The sequence below is a fragment of the Hyperoodon ampullatus genome (genome assembly GCF_949752795.1).
Source record: "Hyperoodon ampullatus genome assembly, chromosome: 5".
Classification (NCBI taxonomy): Eukaryota; Metazoa; Chordata; class Mammalia; order Artiodactyla; family Ziphiidae; genus Hyperoodon; species Hyperoodon ampullatus.
In genome coordinates this window covers 34926466-34932564 of record NC_136918.1, presented here as the reverse complement: position 1 = coordinate 34932564, position 6099 = coordinate 34926466, and the positions used below count along the sequence as shown (strand labels likewise).

Genomic DNA, 6099 nt, shown 5'->3' with positions numbered 1-6099 from the left:
AACACTGCCTTAGATATTTGGTTAGAGATATTTATATAAGACAGAAGGAGAGATTTTGTTGAAGAATGTACGTACTCAACTGAAATTCAGGTAAAATATGTTATATTACTATTATTTACCAATGGGCTTTGCAATGTGTCAGTACTAATACTAATACTAATGGTTGCCTTGATTCTTTGTTCATGAATTTTACATTAGCTTTAAATAGCTAGTCAGATACCTCCTTTCTCCTCCCTTGAGTTCTCATTGTGATATTTTATATTTTTTGTATGATTTTTTTTAATCTAGTGGAATAGATCCAGTGTCACAATATCTAGTGACTCCAGATATCAATTTGACTTTAAAATATCTTTAAAACCACAAGGGCAGCCTTTTGGTTCTCGGAGCAGCACCATGGCGGTTGGAAAGAACAAGCGCCTTACCAAAGGTGGTAAAAAGGGAGCCAAGAAGAAAGTGGTTGACCCATTTTCTAAGAAAGATTGGTATGATGTGAAAGCACCAGCTATGTTCAATATAAGAAATATTGGGAAAACACTAGTCACGAGAACTCAAGGAACCAAAATCGCATCTGATGGCCTCAAGGGTCATGTGTTTGAAGTGAGCCTTGCTGATCTGCAGAATGATGAAGTTGCATTTAGAAAATTCAAGCTTATTACTGAGGACGTTCAGGGCAAAAACTGCCTGACTAATTTCCATGGCATGGATCTTAACCCGTGACAAAATGTGCTCCATAGTCAAAAAATGGCAGACCATGATTGAAGCTCACCTTGATGTCAAGACTACCGATGGTTATTTGCTTTGTCTCTTCTGTGTGGGTTTTACTAAAAAATGCAACAATCAGATTCGGAAGACCTCTTATGGCCAGCACCAGCAGGTCCGCCAGATCCGCAAGAAGATGATGGAAATCATGACCCGAGAGGTGCAGACAAATGACTTGAAAGAGGTGGTCAATAAATTGATTCCAGACAGCATTGGAAAAGACATAGAAAAGGCCTGCCAGTCTATTTATCCACTCCATTATGTCTTTGTTAGAAAAGTAAAAATGCTGAAGAAGCCCAAGTCTGAATTGGGAAAATTCATGGAGCTACATGGTGAAGGTAGTAGTTCTGGAAAAGCTACTGGGGACGAGACAGGTGCTAAAGTTGAACGAGCTGATGGGTATGAGCCACCAGTCCAGGAATCTGTTTAAAAATCAGACTTTTAATGGTGACAAATAAAAGACCTCATTTGTGATAAAAAAACAAAAAACAAAAAACCCCCACAAGGGCAGTATTTAGCACCTTTGCTTCTTTCTAGTATGATGATATCTACCATGTGTTTGGCTGGTTAAGTTGAATTATGCAAGATGGTTCAGTACTTCAAGAATTAAACAGTTAGGGCTTCCCTGGTGGCGCAGTGGTTGAGAGTCTGCCTGCCGATGCAAGGGACACGGGTTCGTGCCCCAGTCCGGGAAGATCCCACAAGCTGCGGAGCGGCTGGGCCCGTGAGCCATGGCCGCTGAGCCTGCGCGTCCGGAGTCTGTGCTCCGCAACGGGAGAGGTGACAACGGTGAGAGGCCCGCGTACCACAAAAAAAAAAAAAAAAAAAAAAAGAATTATACAGTTAAAAAACAAAGTAGAATTTATGTTATGTATATTTTACCACAATGTAAACAAAACAGAAAAGCAAAGCAAAGTCAGAGTAGGGAGGGAGAGGTGGATTATAAAGTGGTATGAGGAAACTTGAGAGCGAGGGATATGTTTATTAATTTTGATGATTTCACAGGTATATAATGTTAACACTCATTAAATTATACACTTGTTAAATATATGGTTTATTGTATGTCAATTATAGTTCATTCAGTAGAGCTGTAAAAATATTATAGCACACATAATCCTCCCCCCCCACACACACAGAGCAAAGACTTCTGAGAAGTTCCTATAAACATGTCTTTGGATGTGTTAAGTATTTTTCTATTAAACTTTAAGGAATTTTAACTTGAAGTCATGGAAAGTAACTGGTGAGAATATGACATGACATTTATTCCCTTGATTTATTTTGGCATCCTTAAAACTATTTTGTATCATGAATGAAAAGTACAGGTAACTTAAGCACCACCTATTTGTAATGTCAGAAGAGAGACGAGCAGAGAATTAAAGAATTCTTTATTGCTTACATTGAAAGCTTATCAGGAAATCCTAGCAAAACTTTTCCAGTAGGAAAGACCTGTACAGCTGACAAATCAGGCAGCTTTGGAATCAGGCCAAGAGCCATGTCAGTTCTGTTTGATTGGTGCTGGGACCTTGTTTACCTTTAAGTGACTGTGACCTTTTATTCCACTGTTCAGGTAGGCTGGTCTGACTTAAGTTTGCAAAAACTTAAGGAACCCATGCCGTGGAAAGAATGTTCTTGATTGAGGGAAGCAGCAGTAATGATGAGACAGCTTCTTTAAAAAATCTGTGAATTTCCGGGAGACAGCATCCTGGCTTTCTCATTTACTAGCTGCGTGATTTCTGGATTGGTTGCTTAACCTCCCTGATCCTTAGTTTTCTCACTTGTAAATTGGGACTAAAAATACCTGCTTCTCAGGTTATATGGGTTAAATGAGAATAATGTATATAAAGTACCTAGCACAGTGCCTGGCACTGGTAATATTGAAAAAAAAATAGTCATTATTATGAATTTGCTGCTATTATCTTACTTTCTTGCAACACATTTAGATTCCTAAAACATACTTCTTGGAATATATGTATCATCTACACTGATTCAAAGATTTAGGAAGGAGAGGAAGTCTGTTTCTAGAGACCCCAAAAGACAACCTTAGATGAGGGCCTATCTGTGTAGAAACTGGTTATTGAACTTTTTTTTTTTTTTTTTTTTTTTTTTGCGGTTCGTGGGCCTCTCACCGTTGTCGCCTCTCCCGTTGCGGAGCACAGGCTCCGGACGCTCAGGCTCAGCGGCCATGGCTCACGGGCCCAGCCGCTCCGCGGCTTGTGGGATCTTCCCAGACTGGGGCACGAACCCGTGTCCCTTGCATCGGCAGGCGTACTCTCAACCACTGCGCCACCAGGGAAGCCCTTGAACATTTTTAAAAGTAAACTTTTTACTTAAAAAAAAAAAAAATGAACTCCTTTATGCCTGACTCAGCTTCATACATTGATAACATTTTGCCATATTTGTTTTACCTTTTTATATGTAATATACACATTTTTCTTTCTTTTTTTTTTTTCTGAGGTTAAGTTGCAGAGATCATAACCCTTTATCCTTAGATACTTCAGCATAAAAAAACAATGACAGGCAGCCGGTGGCAGGGTCTGGGGAAGGGGCGGCAGGCGGCAGGCGCCATGTCGGGCTGCGAAGGTGGCAGGAAGAAGCCCCTGAAGCAGCCCAAGAAGCAAGCCAGGGAGATGGATGAGGAAGATAAGGCATTCAAGCAGAAACAGAAGGAGGAGCAAAAGAAACTCGAGGAGCTAAAAGCGAAGAAGGCCGCCGGGGAAAGGCCCCCTGGCCACAGGTGGAATTAAGAAATCTGGCAAAAAGTAAGCTGTTCCTTGTGCCTGAGGCAATGATGATCCTTAGTTCCATTCCTGTTTAAACATCTGGATTAAACACCTGGATTCCCTGCCATAACATCTGTTGCCACCTATAGCTAGAATGAAGTGTTGTCTTGGAACCTATTGTACATTTAAGAGTAAACTTTTGTAAAAAAAAAAAAAAAAAGACAGTCTTTTACATAACAGTATAATGATCAACTTCAGGAAGTTTATTTTAACATTGATATATATATTATTATGTGATACAGAATCCATATTTTAATTTTACTGATTGTCCTAATAACTATCCTTTATAACAATTTCTCCCCCAATCTAGAATTATGCATTACATTTAGTTGTCATTTCTTTCGTCTCTTTTAACCTGGAACAGTCCCTCGGCCTTTCATTGTTTTTCATGATAGACAGTTTTTTGAAGAATACAGCCTTTTTCTTTTGTAGAATGTCCTTTAGTTGAGGTTTGTCTGATTGTTCCTCATAAATCCATACAGGTTATGCATTTTTGGCAGATGATGTGTCCTCAGTGCCTTACATCAGGAGGCATTATTGGTGATGTTAATTAGCTTTAATTACTTAGCTGAGAGATTTTTGCACTTTTTTTTTACATTATTAATAGTGTACATTTTAAATTTTTATTTATTTATTTTATACAGCAGGTTCTTATTAGTTATCCATTTTATACATATTGATGTATATATGTCAATCCCAATCTCCCAATTCAGATTTTTTTCACTTTAAAGGTAGCTCTTTTTACTTTGTAATTAATAAGTCATTGATGGGGAGATATTTACTTTGAAACTGTTCCTAAACAAACTTTTCCCCAATGGTTTTGCAATCTTAAGGAGCATTTTTTATCATAAACATGTGGTTTCCTCACCTTGATTGAAGGCTTCTTGAGAAAATAACTTTTACTTTAAAAATTATGTTATAATACCTTGTGTACAATAAATACTCAGTATTATTGACTGCCTGACCTTGAGCTGACACCAGATTGCTGATTATATTTCTCATAATGGATTTTGTCTACCTACTCTGAGAATTTAACAGATATTGGCAGCAAAGTCCTGTTGTATGCAAATTAGAAATGGTCATTAACTGAACTGGTTAGGCATTCTTAGCAGGCCCCTCAGACCAGTGAGATGGGAGTAGAAAATCTGACCTCTGGATATTTCAAAAGAATAATTAATAACAATAATGAAGAAAATCTCTGATCATCGTCACTGGAAAAACCTGTTAAATATACAGTACTCTCCTTTCATTTTATTTTAATCTGTGATGAAAAGACATTTTAATTTTAATTGAATATGTGATGAAAGGAAGTTTCGGGGTGGTGTTCATCTTTCACTTTAGATTCTGACATTTTTTCATACCAGCCTCATACTTAGCCATGACTCATAGGGTGTTTCTTTCAGTCTCTAAGAATTAGGTTAGGTTTCTTGTAGATCTTATCACATTGCCACTTGGAATTTAACCAGAGGAAAGAAAGAAAGGCACAATTGTGATTGTTTAGATAAACATGTATTCTGGAGGGCTTATTAGAGGCAGTGAGGCAGAGTAGAAAGTCCTTATTCTGTCTAGTATTTTGTTTTGTTTTCTGCTTCTGCTCTAAGGATCTTTTTTCCACCTTTCACTGTACCACATCTTGGGCAGAGATGGCAGTTGATCATTGCAGTTCCTCTCTCTCCAATTTCTGGCTGATATCTAAAATTTCATCATTATCAAGAAATTAATTTATTTGTGCAAATTATGTTACCTAAGGAAAATGCAGATATCCTTGTAGGGGATTGGAGGTGTAGCACAAGCCAACATCTAAACATGAAACATCAAATATTCAGAACTTTTCTGTAAGAGTTAGTTGCTAGACACTTTCTGCTAAATGAGACAATAATAAATAAATTTTTCCTTGGGGGAAGGAGAAGCCTGGGTGGGGTTTTAGTAGTTGGGGACTCTGAGCAAGCTTAAGGTGCTAAGACTCTGAAAGAGGGAGGGGAAATGAATTGAAAAAGGAAGAGGAAGGACATTTAAAAGATACAAGTACACTTACTCTACAATTTTCATAGCTCTCATCCTGGAGGAGTGGTCTCTGAAATATACAGAGCATTTAGAGTTAAGAAGTCCATGCTTTGTTAAACCAGGAATCGCTGGTGGCCATCCTTTTTTTTTAAAAAAAGGCTCTTTTCTCCATCTGTACCAAAGACATACCTTTCACATTTCCTTGCACCTGTCATACTTCTAGGTGTCCTAGAGGTATGATGTAAGAGTAGTGGAAAGTCTGTATAACTAACTTTCTCAGCCACGTTCTTCCAGGTTTTTGCATGCAGTCAGGATATGAAATTAGCAGTTGGTATACAGGCTGTATTGGTTGGGAAATAATTTACAAGGTTCAGGTGATTAATTGTGCCATTGTTCCACAGAGAGGCATTTCAGTGTTTCTACTAGAGCCTGGGTTTTGTGAAGCTTTGCTGTTTTTGCCGGATGCAATGGGTTCATCTTTGTGAAATGTGTGCTATGGAATTGATACTAAGTGCCTCCATATTAACATCTCTGAAATATTGGTGACAGGCTTTTC

At 38.2% G+C, this 6099-nt stretch overlaps 2 pseudogenes across 2 annotated transcripts; both read left to right on the top strand.

Moving 5' to 3' along the window:
• Positions 1 to 375: 375 nt before the first annotated feature.
• Positions 376 to 1226, top strand: LOC307053272 (small ribosomal subunit protein eS1-like; annotated as a pseudogene). The gene has a single exon. The product of its transcript is annotated as a small ribosomal subunit protein eS1-like (transcript).
• A 2082-nt stretch (positions 1227 to 3308) lies between these two features.
• LOC307053411 (translation machinery-associated protein 7-like) lies at positions 3309 to 3732 on the top strand (annotated as a pseudogene). The gene has a single exon. The product of its transcript is annotated as a translation machinery-associated protein 7-like (transcript).
• The last annotated feature ends 2367 nt before the right edge of the window (positions 3733 to 6099 follow it).